Genomic DNA, 24,660 nt, shown 5'->3' on the forward strand with positions numbered 1-24,660 from the left:
ATAAACAGTCTGATTAAAGTAAGTGAATGATTAACTCCACTTTCCCAGTACAGAGGGGGATTTGGCAAGGCTGCTCTTTATCAGAGATGTTATATTTCCTACCCATTGAACCTTTACTTTGCAAATTGAGGAAATATCTTTCTGAATCTCTTTGTATTTTCCAGGGTGTTGTTACGCCCGTTGGTTGCAGATGGCTGTGACCACTTATGCTCACCTCTTTTTTCTCTTCTCTGACACCACTGGGGAAGATGGCGGCTTCTGCTAGTTATCATTGATATCCCTGGTGTTCCCAGGACAGCGTGGGCAAGGCCGATCACCATCTTGTCTCCACAACTACTTAGGTGCGCACGCGCACACACGGCGCGTGCACGTCATGGCGCGTGCCGTCATGGCGTGGCACGTCATGGCGCGGCACGTCATGGCGCGGCACGTCATGGCGGGAAACTCAGGGGCGACCTCTCCAGATGATGTCTACACTCAGCTGTACTTAAGTTGGCTGGCCCTGCCTATCAACAAGTTAGCAAGGAGTTCCCTCTTCATTGAATCCACTTCTCTTGCAACGGACTTATGTTCCAGTATCTGTACTTCGGGTCAGACGCTGTGGGTAACAGCACCTCGGGGACCCTACCTCATCTCTGGCTATCTGCTCCTCGAAGGTCCTTCTACCTTGAACTGTGGCTTTTCCCTATATTTGGGACCTCACCTGGAACTTCCAATCAGTGAGTACCCTGAGTTCACGAATTATTCTTGAACCTGCTATCGCAGAGACCTCTCCAGTGTACCTCATACCTCGGGCCATTACGGTACCAAGTCTAGAGGGGAATCACCTCGGTGTATCCTGCGCTGCAGGCCATTGCCACTTCATTGCTACAAAAACCTCTCCAGTGTACCCCGATCCTCAGGCCAACTACCATTCCATATCTAGAAAGGAATCACCTCAGTGTACCTTGTGCTGCAAGCCACTACCTCGTCTTCTCTATGGGTTCCTTGACACTACCATCATATCGTGGATTTACAGTTACCCTCGCTGAGGGTAAGTTCTACGGAGTATTATGTTCTGCAGATCAAAACCACATCATCACTTCAGGGAGACTACTATGGTGAACCCCACTCCTTGTTCCTTCACCGGATATCTACAACTGAGATATCCAGTCTGGGTATTTCCCATCTCAGACATTTACTTTCTCTCTGCACTTCCCGCTCCTCGGGCTATACTTCTATTTCCTGTGCAATAAAGACTTATTCTATAGCTGTGTCCATACTAGTTGAGACTCTGCCTACCGACGGTGAAGCCCAAGGGGCTCCTCCCTATGGGCGGTGTCATCTCTCACCTCGGCCCAGGGCCCACATATCCAAAACCATAACAGGTGTGAGCCTTTGAAAGTGTCAGTGTACGCTGGAGATGTATGAGAGGGAGGTGAAAATTCTAACAGAGTGTCAAAATACTTTTGAAAAAGTGTCCTCAGCTCATGACAACTGGGAGAAAAGTGAAACACTCTTATTGGCAGATTGGAAAAACATACAGCCTCCTGGAATACCAGGTGGGCTAGAATGGAATACAGTAGGTTTTAATATGCTCAGAGTCTCTTTAGAGAGTGATGCCATTATCAAACACAACTGGGAAGAAATCCTAAACAAAGTTAAAGGAATGTTACAAAAATGGCAGTGCTTTTATCCAATCTCTCTTTTAGGTAATGAGTCCTAATAATGAATAATTTAGTCTCATCAATGTTATGGCATAGAATTAGGCCCAGATTTTAAAATGCCTATGTGCCTAAATCCTCCATATTTACGCGCGTAGGAGGCCTTACATGCACCGGGCCTATTTTAGAAAGGCCCGGCCACACGCGCACACGCGTAAAGGCAGGCGCAACCGGTAAGATAAAGGTCGGGGGGTCTAGGTGAGGGCTAGGGGAAGGGAGGGTTAGGGGAAGGAAAAGGGGAAGGGAGGTTAGGTTAGGGGGTTGGGAACGGGGGAAGGCCGCGGACGTTAGCGTGCAAGTTGCACAATTGTGCACCCCCTTGCACGCGCCAACCCCTGATTTTATAACATGCACCCACCTGCGTGCACATGCTATAAAATCGGGCATCCATGTGTGCATCGGGTAGCATGTGCACTTGGATGCTAGTGCGCATGTTTTAAAATCTAACGCTTACTGTTTTACATCCACTTCCTTTACTTCTAGAGAGAATTCAGAGAGTTTTACTTAATTTTTTCTGGGATAGTAATCACCGGTTAAAACAGAGTATTCTGTGTTTGCCTGTATTGGAAGGTGGTCAGGGGTTGATTGACCTTGTGATCATAACAGCAGCTTTCAGGTTTCATTCACTGCAAACACTAATGTTCTCTGAAGAGTCTCTCTCTTGGAGACAGACAGCTTTCAACTTCTTGTAGAGAAGTAGCATATGAGAGAGAGAGCTGTTCTTCACAGATTCTCAAAAGGTTGATGAGGTTGGACTATCTGTACTTTACCAATCTGTTTTAAATAGGTTAGGAAAGAGGAAAGGGATTTAAGTTTACCAGATCTCTTAGAGTGGGCTCTTTTCCACTTTTTTGGATATAGAAAGTTTCAGTTCTATAAGCCTGGTATCATTATTCATTGCTGCAGGAATAACAAAAATTCATCATCTGGTAGATTATGATAATATCAGTTGGATGTAGAGGATTCATTATCTAATGTATTACACATTAAATCTGTTCAATATGTTAAAAAAACTTTGTTGGAAATAAAGTCTGCCCTTCCTAAAGATTGTTTAGAGGAGTTAAAAACATGTTTTTCAGAGAAGTATCTTCTTTAACCTATCATTAAAATCATCCATAGCACCTCAAGATTGGAAGATGGACAATGTAACCCCAATATTTAAAAAGGGATCTGGGGTATTCTGAGAAATTATAGACTGGTAAGTCCCACATGAGAGGCTTCTAAGAAAATTAAAGAGTCATGGGATAGGAGGAGATGTCCTTTTGTGGATTGCAAGCTGAGAGTAGTAGGTAGGGAGTAGAGAGCAGGGAGTAGAATTAAATGGTCTCTTTTCACAGTGGGAAAAGGTAAACCGTGGAGTACCTCAGGGATGTGCCCTTAATATATTTATAAATGATGATTTTTAATATTTCAATGAAATTGCCTAATTCGCCCTGGCTCGGCACCCCAAAAATGAAGCGGATTTTCCTGAATTTTTGGGAAAATTTGTTTTTCAGGGTTAGTGCGCATTAATCGGGGTGGCTGAAAACTATCATCCCAAACCACAGGAAAACGAAATTTCCCGTGGTGGGCTGATAACAATGGCTGAACTGAAAGATTCAGCTGAATCACATCCCTAATAATTAGGAAGGGAATGGCAAAATTAATTTATTTATTTATTTATTTATTTTTGGTTTTTATATACCGGAAGTTCCTGTATACAATACATATCACTCCGGTTCACATTTATCAGAGATAACTATCGCCGGGGAGGCGGTTTACATGGAACATATCGAAATAATGAACGGATAATATATAATAAAGTACAATCTATTGGGAAAAACAACTAAGATCAATTTAGATGATGGATGATGGATGTCGTAATGCCTTTATATTGTTGTGCATCCCAGCCGCGTTGGCAGCACGGCCGGGCCTGCTCACCTCGCGCTTCCTTTGACCAATTCCGGACACCCCTCTCTTGCAACTGCAGCCAGATCATGGTGTCCGTGGGCTCCATGTAGTCGGCATCCTCAGCCATGCCCTTAGGCATGCACGGCCGACATGCAGCCCTTTAAATGGCCCAAGGTGGGCCCCAGGACCTCGCCTTGGCAATTGGGTTGACATCGTTGGTGTGCTAGTTTGCCTTCGTGTTCCAGTGTCTCCGTGTTCCTGTACTTTCCATTCCCAATGACTCTGTGTGTTCCTGTATCCTTCTCAGGTAGTACCTCTATGGACTGACCTTTGGTACTGACCTCTGCCTGCCTGACTATTTTCTCACCTGCCACCCGGAACTGACCCCTGTTCACCTTGACTATGCCCGGACTGATTCTGGTATTGACCCCTGCTTTGGCTGACCTCTCCTGGACTGATACTCTGGCTCTGACCCTTGCACTTCACTTGGACACTCTCTTCTGGCCCTACTGTGATCATTGGAACAACCTGCTTAGAAACCAACCATGGCTCCCACTTGGCTAGATGCACAGGCGCTGCCTGTCTCGCCTGGAGAACCTTCTTGAACTGTTGCCTTCCTGAGGTCTCTGGAGCTTCCAGTTCAGGTCTAGTCCATCCACTCTGCATCAGCCGTGCACCCTTGCTCATGGTGGGCACACCACTCTGCTATCTCTCCGGGAGACCATCAGAGGCCCACCTAAGTCCAGGCAGTCTGGGTACCCAAGGGCTCAACCTGTGGAACTCCTGGACTGTTATTGGTGAAGCTCCAGTTAGCCTCTATCTCCTTGTGTGATCCACCTCCTGGTGGCAGGTGTTCTCTGGGTCTGACCAGAAGGCCGTACCAATCCTGCACCAGTCCAAGGCTCCACCTCCAGTGCAACATATATCGTTCAATGGTGAGACTGCATCTTGAATACTGTGTGCAATTCTGGTCACTGCTCTTAAAAAGAGATATAGTTGCACTGGGGAATGAGTAGAGAAGGGCAACAAAAATGATAAGGGACATGGAACGACTGCCCTATGAGGAAAGGCTAAAGAAGTTAGGGCTGTTCAGTTTGGAGAAGAGACGTCTGAGAGAGGAAATGACAGAGGTCTACAAAATCATGAAAGGACTTGAACAAGAAAATGTAAATTGGTTATTTACGCTCTCAGCTAATAGAAGGACCAGGGGACACTTCATGAAGATTGCAAGTAGCTCATTTAAAACAAACTGAAGAAAATTCTTTTTCACTCAGTGCATAGTTTAGCTTGGGAATTCATTGCTGGAGGATGTAGTTAGAGCAGTTAGTGGAACTGGGTTTACAAAGGGTTTGGATAAGTTCCTAGAGGAAAAATACATAAACTGCTATTAATTAATAAGCAATCGTATCTTGTGATTTATTTAATGTTTGGGTACTTGCCAGGTACTTGTGACTTGGATTGGCCACGATTAGAAACAGGATACTGGACTTGATGTACCCTTCATCTGATTCAGTATGGCATATCTTATGTTCTTATGTAAAATGTTAGGACATGAACCAGAATCAGAAGACAGCAGGAGCTGCTGCCTGCAACGTGACTTTGTTGGAAATTTAACCTTTGATTCCATAGCCCTCTGCTTACATGGGTTCATAAACAAAGTGTTCAGTTCATTGTTGTTGAAACACTGATAGGAAAAGATGAGAGGGTGAGGTGACTTCCCTTGCACTGTCCATTACACAGATAGCAATTGGCCTGAACAGAAGTTGTACTTTTCTGGTTGTTGAAGAATGGTTTTTCAACCATAATGGACTTTTCATGAATGTCTCTTTATTAGGTCTTACCTCCAGTTCACCAGTTGTAAGATGGCTATGGATACTTTTCTTTTTCACTAAGGGAGCTCTGTAGTCAATATTAAGACATGTAATGAGATTAGAAGATACTTGCAAGGACAAAGTTCTCCAATTAAAAGAGGTATACATAGAAACATAGAAACATAGAAATGACGGCAGAAGAAGACCAAACGGCCCATCCAGTCTGCCCAGCAAGCTACGCACTTTATCCATTCTTTTCCCCTTTTTTTTTTTCTCTCCCACCTGTTACTATTGGCTTCCAGTACCCTCCAGCCCTAATTCCCCTCCACCCCACCACCAATCCAGAGAGCAGCGCCGTATCTGCATCCAAGTGAACGTCCAGCTCAATTAGGGGTAGCAGCTGCTGTAACAAGTAGGCCACACCCTTACCCCATATTCTTACCCACCCCTGTTTTTATTTTTTTTTGTTTGGTTTTTTTTTTGGAGATAGCAGCCCTCCATCCTTCCTCTCCGTGAAGGTGGAACACCAACTACTGGGCACTGGCATCCAGCTCCGTGAATGCCTCTGTGGCTACTGCCGCTCCGTGCAGTGTTTGAATGCCTCTGTGGCAACTGCCGCTCCGTGCAGTCTTTGAATGCCTCTGTGGCAACTGCCACTCCGTGCAGTGTTTGAATGCCTCTGTGGCTACTGCTGCTCTGTGCAGTGTTTTGCTGCCTCCTCTTTATTCACGCCCTCTAGACTTGATGGATCCACAGTGTTTATCCCACGCCCCTTTGAAGTCGTTCAGAGTTTTAGACTTTACCACTTCCTCCGGAAGGGCATTCCAGGCATCCACCACCCTTTCTGTGAAGAAATACTTCCTGACATTGGTTCTTAGTCTTCCTCCCTGGAGCCTCAGCTCGTGACCTCTGGTTCTGCTGATTTTTTTCTGACGGAAAAGGTTTGTCGTTGTCTTTGGATCATTAACGTTTTTCAAGTATCTGAAAGTCTGAATCATATCACCCCTGCTTCTCCTTTCCTCCAGGGAGTACATATTTAGATTGTTCAATCTCTCCTCATATGTCATCCGATGAAGACCCTCCACCTTCCTGGTCGCCCTTCTCTGTACCGCCTCCATCTTGTCCTTGTCTCTTTGTAGATATGGTCTCCAGAACTGAACACAGTACTCCAGGTGAGGCCTCACCAAGGACCTGTACAAGGGGATAATCACTTCCCTTTTCTTACTCGATATTCCTCTCTCTATGCAGCCCAGCATTCTTCTGGCTTTTGCTATCGCCTTGTCGCATTGTTTCGCAGACTTCATATCATTAGACACTATCACCCCAAGGTCTCTCTCCTGCTCCGTGCACATCAGCCCTTCTCCCCCCATCAAATACAGTTCATTCGGATTTCCACTCCCCATATGCATGACTCTGCACTTCTTGGCATTGAATCTCAGCTGCCATATCTTCGACCACTCTTCCAGCTTCCTTAAATCCCTTCTCATTCTCTCCACTCCTTCCAGCGTGTCCACTCTGTTGCAGATCTTAGTGTCATCCGCAAAAAGACAAACCTTACCTTCTATCCCATCCGCAATGTCGCTCACAAATATATTGAACAGGACCGGTCCCAACACTGATCCTTGCGGTACACCACTTAAAACCTCCCTCTCTTCAGAGAGAGCTCCATTTACCATCACACATTGTCTTCTGTCCGTCAACCAGTTTGCAATCCAGGTCACCACCTCGGCACTCACTCCTAAGCTTCTCGTTTTATTCACCAGTCTCCTGTGCGGGACCGTATCAAAAGCTTTGCTGAAATCCAAGTAGATGACATCGAGTGCTCTTCCTCGATCCAATTCCTTGGTTACACACTAGAGATCAGCCTCGCTTTTAAGTTTGACTTTATGACGACTGACTCTTCCTCTTGCAACACAGTCTCAGAGTCTCAAAGTTACATAGTTAATAGTTGCTCTTAGGATGTCTTTAGCATGAGTGGAATCCAAACTTTATTTTAGATAGTAGACTTTATGACTGGTAGTAGGAGCATCTGGCAGAGAGGCAATGGACCTGATGGAAAGCATGGAATCTCATCAGGCAACTCCATTTAAGCATTATACAAAGGATAAGATCCATGGCAATCCTTCATGACTGAGAGAAATACTGTCCTTTACATCCATTATGCTATCAGTGGCGATGGCATCAATAACTGACTCAAAGTGAAACTGGAGAACAGATTGATGTCTCCCAGCCAGGTCTCTTTAGTCACACTGTCTCACAAAGAGCACAGCAGAGATGACATTAACAAGTGATAACTTCAAAAGCAGCAGCAGATGTTATTTTACAGTTAGGGACAATTCCTTGCATATCTGCATTAAAGAAGAAAATTAGTTGTTACACGGCTACCTTGCCACATATGGTGTAATCTCAAAACCAAGACTCTTCATTGCAGGAGTTTCTTCAGGTGGAACATTAGGAGACAAGTAGTATTCAGAAGTTGCGTTGATCCTTATTTCTTAGCTGGAAATTGGGCAAAGCAAACCTCACAAATTGCATAAGGTGAAGTGTAAGACTGAAGCATAATTGAAAGGTTGAAACTGGCTGAAGAGTTAGATGGTAATGTGGCTGACAGTTTGGAACTAGATTGATGTACTGGAATATAACTGGAAGCTTGAACCAAAGCTATACAAAGCAAACACCATGATATAGCTGAAGGCTGGACCTCCTGACACCTGGAACATAGACATGGAACAGACTGGAGAATTGGAACAACACTGGTGTCTAAGGGCATGTCTGGAAGCTGACGCTACAAAAAAAAACCCCAGAAGTTGAATCAACTGAATATCTTGAACAAAGATTAGATGCATGCACCTCCTGCGGCCATCCAGTGTTCCTACCATGTGACAGGGTATCCTTGCCATTGGCCGAACCCTGTCACATGGTAAGGGCAAAGGTCCATCAGCGCCATCTTTATGAGTGGCAGCCGACGGCCCGAGAATGGGAGATCGCTCCCGGGACCACCACTGGACCACCAGGTAATTTTAAAATGTTTTGGTAGGATCGGGAGGGTGAGGGAAGCTAAGGGGTCATTTTAAAGGGTCGGGTGGGTTTTTTTTTTATCGGGCCATCGGCGCCATTTTTGAGTGGCAGCCAAAATGGCGCCGATGGCCCGATAGTGGGATATCAGTCCCCTCGCCCCCACTGGACCACCAGGTACTCGTAAAAAGTTTTGGGGGGGTTCGGGAGGGTGGAGGAAGGTAAGGGATTAGTTTTATAGGGTCAGGGTGGGTTTAGGGGTTGTTTTGGTGTGCCGGTTTTCCCGCCCTCCCCCCAAATAACGCCCGTTAGTGGACACTAACGGGAATAACGATTTTTCACGATAAATCGGGAAAATTTCTATTGTATCGCGCACTCTAACAATTTTTGACGATTTAAGAAATATCGGACGATTTTTTAAATCGTCAAAAAACGATTCACATCCCTAGTACCTTCTCCTTCACAACTATATCATTTTTGAGATGCGGCGACCAGAATTGTACACAGTATTCAAGGTGCGGTCTCACCATGGAGCGATACAGAGGCATTGTGCCATTTTCCATTTTATTCACCATTCCCTTCCTAATAATTCCTAACATTCTGTTTGCTTTTATGACTGCCACAGCACACTGTGCCAACAGTTCAATGTATTATCCACTATGACGCCTACCAATGCATTTGTGAAGCATCCAAACCCTATGATGTCAGAATCGTATCCTTTCTGCACAGATAAGGAAAACATTTTTCACATGTTCCTGCAATGTCCTTGGTTAAAACCTATTCTTATAAAGAACAGTTTTTCTCATTTGCTATTGATTTCTCTACTGTTTTTAAATTTAGGATTAATTATCAGTGTCAAAAGTGAGATTTTGTTTGTTTTACAAATTTAATGTTGGGACAATGCAAAATGGATATTTTAAAAAAGCAGAAAAATTCAAAATTGCTGGTTCAGGACTGTGGAATGTTCTTGTGCTTTTCATTTCTTAATTGTTTCAAGAACTAAATTAGAATACAAATATTATAAAATGTTTCATAATACTAAAAAATGTAAAGCAAGATGGGCTATTAATAATGTACTCTGTAAAATTGTTGATGGTGATTTGATATTGAATCTGTAAATATGTATTTTCTGTTGGAATTCTACATGTTTTTAATTTTTATATTTCATAACTTTGGCTTTTGTACTGAATAAAAGCATTTTAAAAGTTCCTACCCCTTCTTAAAAAACCCTCCCTAGACCCCAAAGACCCCTCCAATTTCCACCCCATCTCCAACCTCCCTCTTATTGCCAAGCTAATGGAAAAAGTTGTTAATTCACAACTCATGGATTACCTTGAAAACCACACTATCCTCCATGTTTCCCAATTTGGCTTCAGGAAACATTTTAATACCGAATCACTACTCCTCTCCCTAACCGACTACCTCCTCAGAGGTTTGGGCCAAGGCCACAGCTACCTCCTTGCCCTCCTTGACATTTCAGCGGCTTTTGATACCATCAGCCACCACCACCTCCTGACACGGCTAGAAAGCATTGGCATCTCAGGAATAGCTCTCACTTGGTTCAAATCCTACCTTTCAAACAGAAAGTTCTCTGTTAAAATTGGAAACAACTTATCTGCCTCACACCCTTTACAACAAGGAGTCCCACAAGGCTCATCTCTTTCCTCAACCCTCTTCAATATTTATCTCACCCCCCTCTGCCAGCTCCTCACCGACCTTAAACTCAAATTCTATCTCTACGCTGATGACGTTCAGATCATCATCCCCATTCACAACTCTATATCTGACGCCCTGGAGCACTGGGAAAACTGCCTTGCAGCCATCAACTCCCTCCTCACCAACCTTCAGCTTGCCCTCAACATGACAAAAACAGAACTCCTCCACATCTCCTCACATCCCCCTGACCTCCTACCTAATGACCCCAAACTTAACCTCCTCTCAGGTCAACCAGCTGTTAGGGACCTCGGAGTTCTCCTCGATCCCAACCTTAGCATGAAACCTCAAATCAACTCCATCCTCAAAGCAGGCTTCTTCAAACTCAACGTTCTTAAGAAACTCCGACCCCTGCTATACACCCAAGATCTCCGTACAGTGATCCAAGCCACCCTTACCTCCAAACTGGACTATTGTAATGCCCTCCTCCTAGGGCTCCCCTTGTCCTCTATAAAACCCCTTCAACTATTGCAAAATGCCACCGCAAGGCTCATTACCAACACACGGGTACACGAACACATCACCCCTGTCCTCAAGGATCTACATTGGCTTCCCATCCTATCCCGTATACACTACAAGACCCTGACCATAGTACACAAATCTATCTACACACACAACTCCAACTGGCTTGCCCTCCCCTTCACTGCCCCCCTGTCCTCTCGAGCTACCAGATCTACTAACAAAGGTACTCTACATGTACCGTCCTTGAAAGCAGCTCATCTCTCCTCCACCCGTGACCGCGCCCTATCCATTGCCGGCCCCGCCCTCTGGAACTCCCTACCTGTCCACATGCGCCTTGAACCCTGTGCTATCAAATTCAAAAAGAAACTAAAAACATTCCTGTTCAACCAAGCCTACACAGAATAGATCCTCCCTTCCCCTCTACTGCTCTTACCCCCTAGGTGACCGCCCTTTTCCTTATATTAAGGAATTATAATCACATTGTACATTGTTGTATTCTTGTTATGACCTCTTGTTGATTTCTTGTTGTTTAATCTATTTTCCTACTGCCTTAGGTTAACCCCCTGCCCAGTTTGCCTTCCCTGTTGAAATGTATTTCCAAACCTTCTGTTAACATGTGAACCGGTATGATGTCCCCACTAATACCGGTATATAAAAGTTTCTAAATAAATAAATAAATAAATAAAAAGTCAAAGTCTCTCTCTATAAACACAAGCAGCCACCTGTTATACTTAATTAAAAAGGCTCATCAATATTCAATCTCTTGCTTTTTATTGGCTGTTAGGAATGAATAAATAATATATCACTTATCTCATATGCTAAACAAGAAAAAATATAATACATTTTAATATCCCCTTTCTGTAATTGTTATACTTCCCGGCCGTGGAGCCCCACAGCTGGCCTCACTCAACTGATGCCACACCACTGCGGCTGGGACAGCCCCGGGCTTCCTGTTAGTGGTGGGGGGCCATGGCCAATGCTACCACTCTTCTTTGTGGCTCTGAGCCACCAGCCTGATGCAGCTGATTCCTGCTTCTTTGTGCCCTGGGTGCTGCTGACACCCCCAGCCATCTGTGCGACTGGAAGCCACAGCCATGTTCCTCTTCATGGTCAGGCTGCCACCAATGCCTCTAGATCTTCATGGCTGGAAAGCTGCCGACTTCCTCCTGCACTCAGCATCCTCCTAGGCGTGAGCGTGTGCCTCTCTTCTAAATTTGAAGGGCCTGTGGTGGGAAAAGCCCGGCAGATCTTGCTGATGACATCATCCATCCAGGACTATATAAGGCTGGATTCTGCCTCCAGCTTTTGCCATGGCAACAGGTCTTCTCTCTTCAGAATGTGGATTGCTTTCCTGAGTTCCTGAGTTCCTGAGTTCCTTCTTGCCTTCTGTGCTCCACATCCTCTTCCTTCATTCCTCAGATTGATCTTGGCTTTGACCGAACTGGACCTTGACCTTGAGCTATGCTGTCTACCATGACCCTTGCCTGGACTTTGACCATGAGTTTCGCTGCCTGTCTTGACCATTGCCTTACCCTTGACCTCAAGCTTTGTTTTCTGTTCCAGTCTTCAGCCTGAGCACTGATTGCTTCTCTACACCTGGATGTCCTTCACTGCAGAGGCCCCACCTAAGTCCAGCCAGCCCTGGCACCTGATAGCTCAACCTAAGGGGAATGTGGGCTGGTAATGGCAAAGCTCCAGCTGGGCCTTTGCTGTCCACCAACTTCACCTACTGATGGTGGGGACCTGTGGGGCACCTCCCTACAGGTAGCGTCAACTGCCCCTTGGTCAAGGATCCACCAGCATAACAGTAATGTCCACATGGTGTCAGCATAGTCTTGGAAATACTACAACACTGGTTTCTAGCTAAAAGGGCATAAAAAAGAAGATAACCATTCTAAGAAGTGTTAATGACTCTTCTGTTAGCTTTGAAAAGGAATATTTATTGTACTACCACTGGGCATTTCCTGAGTTTAAAATAATGGCCAGGGACTGTCTCCTTTATAAGTTAATTTACCCTTGCCAAGCAGGGATAAGAACAACTTAAGACACTAGCTTACATCAACTAATGCTTAATGTAATTACATCTTTTTATGTACCATGCAGTGTGAATGTTCTGTACATGTGTCCGCTCTTTCAGGCAAATTTATTTCATCTAAGCATTAACTAGACAAAGGGCTTATCAGTCTTCTCCAATAAGCAGAAATGGAGAGTAAGAGATTAATCATGGACAACTATTACACTACCCACATAAATTTACACCAGTGCTGATAAAAACATATAGAAGAGCATGTTTTTCCTTTGCTTTGTGCAATAGTAACATAATAGATTACAGCATAAAAAGACCAATTGGACCATCCTGTTTACAAAGTATTCCTGTGCGCACTACAGGGATATATCCCAGATGCTAGCCCTAGGGCATGTCCGTCTGTAAGATCTCTACATATCAAGGCAGATTTTTGTTGTTTTCCTTCTGTGTTTTCTACTATCTCAGGCAGATAAGCCTACAAACCTTTTCCCTTAGTTCACAGCATTCCTTCCTTCCCAAGTCTAACCACAAATTTCTCTGGTTTTCTCTAAAAAGAAAAAAAAAATAAAGGCAAAAATGAGGGTGCATGAACCAGCAAAGTCAAATTAGGTTCCTGAAAGGATTTAGTAGAAAATGTATTTGGATGTTCAATTACAGATGGACTGATGTAATAAGCTGTGCTGACTCTAGCACAGCTTTTTGCTCCAATTTTTAATTTTAGCATGGGTTTTTCACTTTACTGGATTGCCATTGATTTGTCCTGGCAATGACAGCTGACAGTGGAAGGACCAATCCTCATTAATTGCTCAAGGATTAGTCCTTTCTCTGTCAGCTCGCAGTGACAGGACAAATCAGTTACCAGCCAGTGAAGAGAATAAATTAATATTAATTCGGTACAACCAAAAACTGACCCGTGGAAAGAAGTAAGCTTCTCCTCTGACTGGGTTTGAGATGTCATAAGAGAATTTAGGTGCCCTGGCCGCAACATGTTTTAACTTGAGTGGGCAGGAGGGAGGGCGTTCATGCTCAGTCCTCTCTTGTCCCAAATTTAAATAATTTTTTAACTTGGCTTTGTGGGTAAGAGGAACATAAAGGCTGCGTGGTTCAGCCCTCTCAGGTCCCATGTCCAGTGCATTTTTTTCTTCTATGGATTTACAGTTTCATGGGCATGCAATGACCCCTGAATAAAACATTTAACATGTTATTTACACTCAAGGCGCATTTGTATGCCATTAGTTTACTGTATCCTACGGGGATCTGGATTTTTACCTCATAAACAAAGAAAAACACATGCTAAAATTCAAATCCAAGTTTAGTACAGGCTTTATTAAATCAGCCCAGAGACAGGCAACACAATCAATTCCAATGTGCCTTTTGCTTTCACTTGATCATGGGACTCTTTTTTTTTTTTTTTCGTTTTCCCTCAAGTAACAGATAAGACAGTTATATTACATTTATAATATATTAAAATACAAAGTGCTGTCTTTCAAGAAAATTAGTGTCATAATTTGTTAAACATTGAAACTCCTGGTAAGATGGCAAAAATGCTTCTCAGTGATTCATGTGTCACTGTCGTGATGCTCCCTCATTGCATCAGTGGGGAGAACTTGCACTCTGATTGCATTCTCTTTCTGGGGGGGGAACTCAGAATGAGAGTTAATCTGAGTATCAAAGAGTGATAACAAGAAGAGCTAACTCTGCCTTAAAGCAGCAGGTAGTACTGGCACAGACCATAACAGCATTTTGCAGGTGAGGTCCATAGTGCAGCAAATACAAAACATCTGTCCGTTCACACCAGGGTTGTGCACATGAACACCTTCCTCTTTCCCTGGGAGGGGGAGGGGGAGAAAGAGAGAGAATGTTATTATTGAAAGAACCATGATGGAAAGAGGAAATATAATATGCGGCCTTGGAAAGTCACAAACAATGACAAAGTCCTAAATTGCAGGACTTTGACGAAAGGATGAATTTGTGTTGGAATGTACTGAAAGACAGTTTTAACAAACAGGCATATCTTCACCCTGAATGACAGGAGGGGGGATCAACATCCTAGGCTATCTTATATTTAGGACAGGGAATATGAAGACCAGGCAAGATACAGTAGTTTGCACTTTTTTTTCTCTTCCTGTGCTCTCTTTGGATCTTGGCCTTGTGGCTGAGATGGGAGCCTCTAAGCTAGATAAAAGCTGATTAAGAGGCCATGGGCTACCTGAACTATAAACCCAAGCAATAGAAACTCCTCCCACTAAGGAAGAAAGCCTTAGGACATTGGCCATGCAGTAGTGGAACTTTGATGGAAAAAGTAACCCCAGTTGTAGATTGGGAGGTAGAGTTGGGGATGCAAGTAGTAGATCGGGAGGTGGAGTTGGGTAATGTGGAAGAGTCTGGACCCCAGCAAAGGACTGAGAGATAAAGGAGAGGAAATGGCAGCAGCGGTCTGAATGCCATGAATCTCCCTTATGACTGGCAGTACCCACAGACATAGTTCCATTTCTTCAAATGGGTGAGACTTGAGGTACAGAGGGGAAACAAAGGAGAGAGAAACCATACTTGATCAAATAGAATGGAATATATTCTTTCATTTCTTTATAGTGATACCTCACAGGAACAAAATATACTTTTTAATGTCTTATAAACATAAATATAGTCATGTAGTCTAATAAAACTTCTACATGTAAATACCGCAAGCTCTATTTACAGTTCCATCTTTTTTGTGGGGTTTCCTGTGAAGAAGGGAGGGAAATCCCACCCAATAACAACTTCTTCCCCTGGTAGAAGCACCAAGCACCCAAGTACCAATGGAGATTGCCTGAGGAGGGCTCCTGTCAGGTTAGTTCTGGGCCCAGGAATACCTTCATAAGGTAACTGAGCACAGGGCCATTACACACATTTGGTTCCTGTTTTGCTCAATTCATTTGGTTTGATCAGAAGCATATTCATTTAATTCATGTTATTCATTTCATTTATTGCATTAAATTCAAAGGATGACACAATACATTACATTGTTGTCTCTAAATTTGAGGTTTTCCATCTAAGTTTTATGAAGCTTTCTGGCAGGCATCAGAAGCAAAGTCAACTTCACTCTTAGGCCTGGATTTTCTAAGGTTGCAGACCTTAGAAAATACGGCTGAAACAGGGGGGTAAAGCGGGGGGTAGGCCGGCTTTCGTACCCAATAGCGCCATCGTAAAAGGTGGTGCTATTGAGCATGAAACTGGTGGCGAAAAGGGCCCTTACCTTTTTGCCATCAGCGACGTCTTTGTGGCGTCTGCCCTGCTGCTGCCCCGACTCCTCCCCTTCTGGTGCGGAAGCCACCCAGAACCCGTCCCAATCTAGGTATCACATGCGATCCCTTTTGAAAATGACCCCCTTAAGCCTCGATTTATCAAAATGCACTAAATATCGCATGCGATAGGAAATTGGGTGATATGGTAATAGGCAGTTTATCACAATAACTTTTTCGCATTTTGCGATAAGTGCCAGAATTCATGTATTTCCTACATACAACCACTGAGGGGACCATGTTTAATAGGTTTAAGCTGAGAGAGAGAGAGTGCCTAGCCATAATGTCCTCACACTAGATTGGTAATTATATAGCTATATTTATTTTATTTATTTATTTAAATTTCTTATATACCGGCATTCGCGATGGGAGTCGCATCATGCCGGTTTACAAATAACAAGGTGTGACAACAGAATAAATACTTAATAACTTAAAAACATTAACATGTGATAGAAGAATAAGGTAGCAGTTACAATAAAACAGGGATAAAATGCAACTTGGAATGAAGAGAAGGCAAAAGAGAGATTAACACTGAGATAACAAAAGAATGACCAAGGTAAATAAAACCAAGGTAAATAAAACCTGCCTCATTAAAAAAAAGGGAGAACATTATTGAGTTGTCAAAGGTTGTTGATTACCCTGACGGGAGTTCTTAGTTGCTTGAGTTGAGAGTGGGTTCAGTTGGTGTCTGGAAAGGCTTTCAAGAATAGCCAGGTTTTAAGTCTTTTTCTGAAAGTGGGGAGGCAAGGTTCCTGTCTCAGTTCTGGTGGGAAAGAATTCCACAAGGTAGGTCCTGCTGTAGAGAAAGCCCTGTCTCTGAGAGTCCTATGGTTAAAGGTTTTTGCAGGAGGCACCTGTAATGAGTCTCTGTAGGACACTCTGATAGGTCTGATGGAGGTATGTTTTTTAAATGGGATTTGGAGGTTAAGCGGAGAGAGTTGATGGAATGCTTTGTAGATGGTAGTAATGGATTTATATAAGATTCTATAGTGCACTGGCAGCCAATGTAAGTCTTTGAGAATCGGAGATATGTGGTCTCTTCTTCTTGTGTTTGTCAAAATTCTGGCCGCCGTGTTCTGAACCATCTGAAGAGGTTTAGTATGAGAAGACGGGAGACCTAATAGAATAGAATTGCAATAATCTAACTTAGAGAAGATTATTGATTGCAAAACTGTTCTGTAATCGTGGAAATGGAAAAGTGGTTTGATTCTTTTAAGACGTGTAATTTATAAAAGCAGTCCTTCGTGGTTTGATTAATAAAAGATTTTAGATTTAGCCGATTGTCGATAATGGCTCCTAGGTCTCTTACATGTGAAGTTTGAAAGCCGGTTGGAGGATTTGAGGTGAGGTTACTGTTTTCAGGGGAAATTATGAGGACTTCGGTTTTAGCGGAATTTAAGATTAGATTTAGGCTGGAGAGGAGGTTGTCAATATTTTGAAGACAGTTTTCCCAGATTTTGATAGTTTTTGTAAGGGATTCTTTGATAGGGATGACAATCTGGATGTCATCTGCGTATAGAAAGTATTTGAGGTTAAGATTGGTTAATAGTTGACATAGGGGTAGGAGGTAAATGTTAAAGAGCGTGGGGGGAGAGAGAGGAAGCCCTGTGGAACACCTAGCGAAGAAGGGTAAAACTGTGATTCTTTGTTATGTATTTTGACTTTATATCCTCTGTTTCCCAAGAATGATTTGAACCAGGCAAGAGCAGAGCCTGTAATTCCGATGTTCGCTAGTTGATTTAGGAGAAGGGAGTGATTCACGGTGTCAAAGGCCGCCGATAGGTCGAGGAGTATCAGCAAGTAGGCGTGACCTTTATCGAGGCCCATGATGAGGTAATCTGTCAGAGATATGAGAAGTGATTCTGTACTTAAAGATTTTCGGAAGCCGTATTGAGTGGGGAATAATATGTTGTTGTCTTCGAGGTATTCTGATAATCTGGTGTTGACTAATTTTTCTGTAACCTTGGCTATAAAAGAGATGTTATATGCTATAGATGTTATATGCTATAGGAGATGTTATATGCTATAGGAGATGTTACCCAGGTAGAGAGTCCATCAAGCTAGGTTGAGAGAACATTGCACAAATCTCATATTTGGGTGAGTTTCTTCACTCCGAAGGTCATCAAATCTTCACAAGAGAGCACTGTTCTACTCATACGTCTCACTTTGAATGTCAAAGTGGCCCCTAACCCCTACACTAATACCTAAATCTCACCTCAAGTTACTAGGTGGGCTTCCCATAGAGATATAAATACCTATCTAGCATGCAGGCATTATAGCTAGTCTCTCTCTCTCTCTCTCTCTCTCTCTCTCTCTCTCCCTCTCCCCAGGGCCCTGATAGCTTGGCATCACACCAAACATTATGGTGTTTTTGCATGTGAAAACGCTATATAGCACTTTGATAAATGACCCCCTTAGTGTATTCTTTCTACATTTTTAATGGAGATTGCAGATTTGGTACTTTGCATAACTACTTCATTTTCGAGTCCCATTACTATCATCAAAAACACGGGGTAGCCATGAGTTCTCCCATGGCCCCAGACATAGTTTGAGGAACATTTTGTGTATCTTTGCCATTTTTTTGAAAATATTATCCTCTGGAGTTGATATATCGATGGGAACAACAAAAGGAATAGATGCCAGTGAAGTCTTTTCCAAAATCTTTAATGGGTGGAGTCATATTAGATAATTGATAAAATTTGCCCGACTCAGGCCGAGTTTCACCATCTTCTAGTGGCTGCCTCAGGGGCTATGAATAAACATACATATAAACATAATAAATATATATATAAAAAAACATAACTCATTCTATAAAAGGAAATTAACTAAAATAAGACAAATATAAGACCATTTAAAAACAATAAAATTTATATAAAAAAAACTCACATCAAACTGAATAAATAGAACAAAATAAATAAAATAAAAAGACATACCATGGAAAATTGTGGATAGAGTAGCAGAGCATAAAACTGACATCAAACTCAATTTTGTACCTCACTCTAAAGATATCTAAAAGGCGAACAGAGACCTACGTATATTAAAATTGTTATGTAATAAACTGCATGACTCAGGATATTGAATTGAATAAGTTAAAGGTGAGAAATGTACCTCAAAAAGATTTCTCAAATCTGAAAAGCAATTGAATTTTATCACATATGGAGTGTGTATTCAAATCATCCGCAAGCGTATCTATAGAGGCGACAGTGATTGAGTGAATAATCAATTTATATAAAGAAAAAAAATTTGAATTTGAAAAAAAAAAGGAGGGGGAGGGAAAGGAGGGAGGATGGGGGGAAGGAAGGAAAGGAAAAGAAGAGGGGAGGGAAAAAGGAGGGGAGGGAAAAAGAAGGGGAGGGGGAAGGAAATGTGGGAAGGGGGAAGGAGGGGAAAGTGGGGATAAAAGGAGAGGGGGTGGGGGATGAGAAGGGGTGGGCAGTGGGTAGTAGTAGGAAGGAGCGAAAGGAGGGAAAAGGGGGGAGAAGGAAGGAAAAGAGAGGGGGGAAGTAAGGGAAAGTGCCACACGTTTATTGTAGCAGACTGCACTTAAAAATCTACGGTTCCATTCAACCAAATGGCACCGCTTCCTACAAGGAAGATATAAGGGGAAAGAAATAAATCATGAAATACATAAATGCAAACTGGACCAGAGTGATTCAATGTGACTTAATCAATAAGGTTTAGAAAAATTTGTGAAACTGAAAAAAGGCATATTGTGTGTTACTGCGCTGAGACTGTAGAGAAACAGTGTTGCAGTGCAACTAATATAAACCAATACTATTGAACTTGTTAGCTTAGTACCAGTGACACCACGTCCTAAATGAAAAAAGGGGAACAAAATTTGAAACTTGAGAGCGTCACAAAAATAAAATAAATAACCCTACTGTGTCCCAAAGATGAGATTTGTGCAATGTTCTCTCAACCTAGCTTGATGGACTCTCTACCTGGGTAACATCAAGCTAGGTTGAGAGAACTTGAGACTGGAACATGATGAAGATTCAGTAGAGACCTGCACTGGTGCATGCCCTACACAGCCACCTTTGGCTGGTCGCAGACCTCGCTGAAGCGGAGCAGGTTCTGGCAGAATCTTAGGCATGGACGGATGCAGGCACAAGGGAACTCTGAAGATCGGAACAAGATTCAAGACTCAGGATACTCAGAAGCAAGGCATTAAAAACAGAAGTCTCCCAGAGGCTTGCGCTGCAGATGAGAAGAAGGCCTTGTGCTACGAAGTGCCCTACACAGCCTCCCCATGGGCTGGTCACGGACCATGACATGGCACGAAAAGAGAGGTAGACAGATGAGGGACCTGGGAACTGGACAAAGAGCTGAAGATGAGACGGACAAAGTCAAGATAAGAACATCGGACATCAGGAACATGGAGCATGGCACCTCAGGGCATGGGACTCAGGCCATCTGGACATGGGACATCTGGAAAATCAGGAACAGAAGACAGGTGACGAGGGAGCTCCGATGAGGGATGAGACCAGGAACATCATGGAGACGAAGTTCTGGAACATGAAGAACACAGAACAAAGATCCATCAAAGCACAGGAAGACCACAGAAAACCTGGATCCACAGAAGACCACAGACACTGTGAAGACTGGATCCGAAGTCACTGAGGAACAGCAGCAAGGCCCTTTTATAGGGCTGAAGCAGATGAAGGTTAATTATGTCATCCATTGGTGCTGCGGGGTTTTCCTGCCGCTGGCCCTTTAAATACCAGAAAGAGGCGCGCACCCGCGCCTATGAAGAAGCTAGAAGTAGAGAATGCCTTGGTGGCATCCCATGGAAGGCCTGAAGGACAGCGGCGGTGGCAGCCCTGCCGTGAAGAGATGAACAGGCAGCAGGAGTGGCTCCATGCCGCAAAAAGGAGACTCCCGGCAGTGGCGCTAGGACCGCAGGGGAGCCAGGAGTGTCACGGCTCAGCCTGCCGAGGAACGGTGTCATGGCTCGCGGGCAGGATCACAACATTAAAATCCTTTCATGGATGAAGAAACCTAGGTTATCTTCAAGGAACATCACTAAACATCGATCCAGCGGCAATTTCATTACAACTGGTGCCCGCTGGGAAAGGAGTTGGCAAGTTGTGGTTAATCCTGGCATTACTGGCCCAGCGGGGAAATCATGCTTCTGCCACCTCTAAAATGGTAAAGAAAGTACTCATGATGGTAGAAAAATGCTTTGTAGAGGCGACATGAAGTAATAAAACTAAAATAATTCACAACACCCCCTCTTCATAGGGGCAGCAAAGACATAGGCAAAGACAGCAGAAACAAAGTCAGAATTCCACGAACACCATTCAACAAACCTGACGCTGCAGCGTTTCGGCAGTTACCACTGCCTACATCAGGGGATTGTTATTCTCATTCTAAAAGTAAACAGAAACAATAAAAATGTCCTTAAGAGACTTTATAACACAAACAACACACAAAACCACAAAAACATACCCTCAACACATTCAAACCGAACTTAGTTCTCTTTGCCTATGTGAGCATGAGCATGCTCACGTCTTAAAAACCCACTAAATCGCTCCCCCACTGGCTTGACAGATACACCGGTTGCTAGGTATAGAGATTCCCAGTAGAAAAACTGTAAGAATGTCTTCACAGTTGCTGCATTGTTCTATTAAAGACACTTATCTAATGAGTGAAATTCGACCCTGTTGTAACAGCTTTAATGGATTTAATAGAGGGACTTATTAAATTGTATACCAAAATATGGGAGTCCTTAATAGAAAACACTCCATTCTATCTAATTATTTAAAACCCCCGGATGCATTTATTTATTTATTTTAAAGTTTTTATATACCACAAATAGGACAGGAATCTGCCCATCTAAGCAGTTTACAGTAAGACATTCACAGTTTTTATTTATTTATGTATATAAATGTTTTTATATACCGAAGTTTAGCTAGCTGCCTTCACTCCGATTTACAGACACAAACTAAGCTATCATAAAATAAATCACATTTACAGTAAAAACATTATTAAAACTATGTCTGCAGCGAGTATGAGGTAATAGTTATTGAATATTATAGACAATGGTATAAAGATAAGTTTTCAGAACTTTCTTAAATTCTTTAGTATTAGCGGTTAAGTGAATTTGTTCTGGGAGAGAGTTCCACAGGATTGGGCCCGCAACGGAGAAGGCCCACTTTTGAGTCAGTGCTAAACTTGCGATTTTTACCCAGATATACAGTACTTCACTGAAAAAGGTATCGTTGCTCTTTCCTTGTCAAAAGTTTGTCAAAATCTCCACCACTTGCCCCTGGGGTTGGTTTGTCTAAGGCCACAAATCTCAAATCTTCAATTTTGTGTCCTGCCACCTTCAATTGAGAGACCTTGGGAGCCTCATGTCTAACATTTCTAATCCAACTAACATGTTCTTGTATCATTGTTTTAAGTCTACAGGTGGTCTTATCTATATAACAGAGATGGCATGGGCACCAAATCAGGTAAATGACACCTGTTGAGTCACAAGAGGACTCTGAGCATAATATGAAAGGACATCTATAACAGTATCCCCATTGAAAGACAGGGGACAAATATTACACCTCCCACAGGGATAATGTCCTCCCTGTAACTTGCATGCCAATGGAGATGGCATGGTTGAGTAATCCAACCGGTCTCTCAGATTGCGAGCACAAGAAAGGCAAAGGTAGAGCCCTCATTAAATTTTGGATGTAATCTCAAAACCATCCATCCAATGTGTGAGTATACTTTTATGTATCTGCCAATTATCTGGTGTAAGAGCCAATATACAAACCAAATTAGATTTCTCACAAGAATTATGTGATTGCAATAAAAGATCTCGGTTGGCCCACCAGCCCCTCTTAATGGACCGTTTTTAGACCTTCCTCGGATAACCTCTCTCTACAAATCTGTTGTACATATCAAACACTTTATCATAATATTCCATAGTAGAAGAGCATAGTTTTCTTAACCTCAAAAATTTTCCCACAGGGACATTTTGTTTCAGTTTCACAGTGTTTATTGATGATCCTTGAAGATAACATAGGTTTCTTCATTGGTGAAAGGTCTTTAACTACATGCAACTTCCTGTTCCTGCATTATTCAATGGTACAGAAAACAAACACATTTTTAGTTTTAGACTGAGATTGTGATGGCAGTCATCTGATACTGTGCTTTTGGATTATAAATGTCTAAAAACTTTTTCTATGTGGATTTTTATTGTTTTTATATGTGGTTATTGATTTGTATGTACCATTTTTTGCTTTTTTTTTTCTCCTATTTTTATTTATGTTCTTCCCCTTTTTTTTGGGCAGGGGAGGGATACAGTTTGTGTTTTATATTCGTCTGTCATGTATTTTGTGTATCCAAGTGAGTTATAATACTAGTGAGAAGTGGTACAGATAGCCTAGTATAGTGAAATGAATGTTAAACAGAGGGATAGATACTATCTTGTTATTTGATTAATATATGATTATTTTTGAACAATAAAGATTTAAAGTGTTTACTTTAATTGATGAATGTGAGCTACTGTTAGTTTTAAATGTCTTGACGGCATAATCATATAACAGCTGTCAGTACAGAACTGTGATTGTCTGCAGTGACTCAAGTACTCCAGAGCACAATGATGGCACATTATCATTCTTATATGAAACAATTATTTTTCCCTCCTGAAATATGTATCTATATAAACATCAAACAGGAATGCAAATCTGTGACCACTGACTGCAGTAGACCAGTATATACCATGCCACATTGGTGGCACTTTAACAAAATTACCAGAAAAATGGTCTCCTCCATTTCCTGTGAAAATAATTTCTCTGTTCCTCTACCTTCCAGTAGACTCTGACTCTGGGGAGAATATTTTACATCTATTCATTCACTTGCAGAGCTGGGTGGAAACTGATTGTGTGGTGAATTTGAATTGGTCAAAGCACTGATGTGTGGCAATGAATGATTTACCCCGGGGTAAAACAAATTTGTCTAATTTTGAACTTAGGCCAGAGAATCAAAATATTATTGGATATTGCTGAAACTTTGGGAAAGTCATTACATCAACTTTGATGAATTGTCACTGTGAAATTGGGAAACATCATAAAATGTTGGTGAATTTGACCCTAGCTAAAAGTTGCCTGGTTTAAGTTTACCTCTAATTACAGTATATTTGCAAATCTGAATTTGGCAGCCCTGATTGTCAGCTCACAATGATAAATAGCTACATAGGACATTACAGGATCTGTAAAATGTTACAAAATACCATACATTATTTACAGCTACTAAAGGGAAAATATTGAATGTTCAGGACAGGTTTGTAAGTATATTAGGCAAGTTTTATCTTGTATATTTAGAGCAAAACAATGAAATTAAAATCACTGTAAATATGGGGTGAAGGACAATAAATAAGACCAGTAATGCCAGTATTGTTCACTTGTGCATATTCTGATGATTTGGAAAGGATTCTGAGCATGGAGGATAGCTCAGTGGTTCCATGGCAGTCCCATTTCTCTCCATTTGCATACAAATTGATCTAGAAAACAGTCAGCTGGCTGTTAATGGTCAGCAAAAACATACAAACTTAATTAAACCCAGCCACAGCTTTTGTTTGTTAACTATCTTCAAGTGGGAAGAAACACTTAGAAAAACAATTGTTTGTTTATTTTATATTCATGTGTTTGTTTACTTATTTTTCAGAAACATCTTCCTTTATAGTTCTCTCCTTTTCTCCTGTTGCATGAAAACTACTGATGCATGTCACTCTTGTCATTTTAATTGAACTTTTAGACATGACT

Source organism: Rhinatrema bivittatum, chromosome 1 (assembly GCF_901001135.1).
Source record: "Rhinatrema bivittatum chromosome 1, aRhiBiv1.1, whole genome shotgun sequence".
Classification (NCBI taxonomy): Eukaryota; Metazoa; Chordata; class Amphibia; order Gymnophiona; family Rhinatrematidae; genus Rhinatrema; species Rhinatrema bivittatum.